Raw genomic sequence first — 2,597 nt, 5'->3', positions numbered from 1 at the left:
GAGAGAATGGCTGTCAGGCCTGAGTAGGCTAAAGAGGACACCCATGTGGGAAGACAGTAGTGGGAGATTCATTCCATATAGAAAGGAATTGTCCATTAAGAAAATCTATTTCTTATATGGAAGCCAGGTTTTGCTCTGTCATAAACGCAATTACATATACAAAAATGAAGAAGATAAGAATTACTACTGTGGTAAAGATTGGAATTAGAAGTATTGGTTCTCATGGATTTTTTTCAAAATATACAGATAGATATAGAAATAAGTATAGATGCAGGTATATGTATGCACAAATATAGAAATAAATTATTTTACTCACATGTTTGTCTACCTCTATCCAGGCCTGAGAGGTCCTGGGTGCAGTGACACCCCAATAGCCATGAGTTTATCTAGCACCCAGATCTTGGTTTCTAAATATCTTTCTCCAATAAAAGTACCAGGACTTCTTGAAGAAATGGTTGATTACAGAGCTGGGCCAAGAAAAGTCCAAGAAGAGTTTGAAATATCTTGTGATGCCAGAAAGTAGGAAAGTGCACAAAAAATGATAGAAATAGGGAAGTGGATGTGGCTGAAGATAATGGGCTCCTGTCTACCATATGGGAAGTCCAGGGTTCAATTCCTGGGGCCTCCTGGTGAAGGCAAGCTGGCTGGTGCAGTGAGCTGGCCCATGTGGAGTGCTGGCCCATGCAGGAATGTGGCCCCTGTAGGAGTGCTGGCCCACACAGCAAGCTGGCCAGAGTGGAGGGCTGGTGCAGCAAGATGACACAACAAAAAGAGAGACAGTAAGAGATACAGCAGACCAGGGAGCTGAGGTGGCACAAAATATTGAACACCTCTCTCCCACTCCAGAAGGTCCAAGGATTGGGTTCCTGGTGCTGCCTAAAGAGAAGAGAGGCAGATACAAGACAAGGAAGAATACACAGCAAATGGACACAGAGAGGAGACAATGGGGGGGGGGGTGATGACGAAAAAATTTTTTTAAATGCTAGAAACATATTAAAAAGACTCAGATGTCAGGTTGAAGAAGCTTCTATTGGCCAAAACTGGAAAAATTTGAACATCAAAATGATAGTAACTTTATAATCCTTTTTCTGCAATGGTAATCCATGAGTCCATTCTTATATAAATAAGTGAATAAACGAGAAAGAAAAGCTTTTCCTTTACAGTAGAATGTCATTAGTAAAGTAGAAGGAATGACAGAATTAGAAAATCACCATTTGGTAAGAGATCATAGAAATAATTCAGCAAAGAAACTATAGTGAATGCTAAAGCTGGTGAATGAAAGTTTGATGGGGAATGGTATATGTACAAAGACTTGAAGTACCTCTTTTACCAACTGCAAAGAGAAAAGGAGTAACTTTAAATGGAGAAAACCAGCCAAAACCACCTTAATGATATAATCAAAGGGAACACAAATAAAAATTGTGTCCCATTTGATAAAGTGCAATGAGAAGAATACAGCCTCAATTCTGTGATATTTCTGCCAAAAATTCATAACCTGAATCTGATCGTTGGAAAACATCAGATAAATGCAAATTGTGGGATCTTTTTGCCTATATGTAACCTTCAAGTTTTAAGGTTATGGAAGTTAAGGAAAAACTGGAAAGAAAGAGGAAATGCTCCAGTTTAAAGGAGACTAAAGAGACACAACAATTAAATGCAACCTATGATTCTGGAGTGGATCCTTTTGCTATAAAGGACATGATTGGGAAAGTTGTTGAAACTTGAATAGGCTCTATGACTTAGATAATAGTAATGCATTGGTGGTTAAATTCCTGATTTTGATAGCTATATTGTGGTTATGTATGTGAAGATCTTTGTTGGCATGGAATGTGTATAAAGTATTTGGGCATGATGGGGCATCAAGTCAACCACTTTTAAGTGGTTCAGAAAAAAATCACTTATCCCAAGTTTTAAAACAGTTAAAAGAAATCAATGGAATTAGAAGTCAGAATAATGGTTATTCCCCTTTGGAAGGGGAAATTATGACTGAAAGGCAGCATGGAGGACTTCTGGAATGCTGGATCCAGGTGGTTGTTACACAGGTTTGTGCACCTAAGAAAATTCATTGAATTATACACCTATGACTTGTGCATTTTCTGCATGTATTTTATACTTCAGTTAAAAAACAAAATAGTCCCTAGCCAAAAGTTGCATTTCAATAAATCAGCACAAGTCTTAAACATACACACACACATTTCAGAAAAAATCTTCCTTCTTTCAAGAGGTTGTGGGACAATATTATCTACCTATATCCTTCAGGAAAAGTCACCAATTTGCATACTGCCTCTTATTATGTAGACTAGCATTTGGAATCCTGTCTTTTTGAGAATTTTAGAAATTTCAAGTGGTAACCCTGTAACTGACAGATATCTCCTGGAACTATTGTATCCCCTTGCTGCTTATCCTATGTAATTTTTTTATCTTGTAATTTCCATTTCCCTACATACTTTATTACCAGGAGCATAATGTAGAATCAAATGCAGACTCTTTCTGGACTCATTTATAACAGGCCAATGTGTGAGCAAAATTATGGTCTTACAACTTCCTACTCTTTCAAGTATTTCCCCATTCTCAGCAGGATCCAAAGCATTTCTTAG

The sequence above is a fragment of the Dasypus novemcinctus genome, chromosome 13, assembly GCF_030445035.2.
Source record: "Dasypus novemcinctus isolate mDasNov1 chromosome 13, mDasNov1.1.hap2, whole genome shotgun sequence".
In the NCBI taxonomy this organism is placed as follows: Eukaryota; Metazoa; Chordata; class Mammalia; order Cingulata; family Dasypodidae; genus Dasypus; species Dasypus novemcinctus.
The sequence above is the reverse complement of the archived record's forward strand: the minus strand, read 5'-3'. Positions refer to the sequence as shown.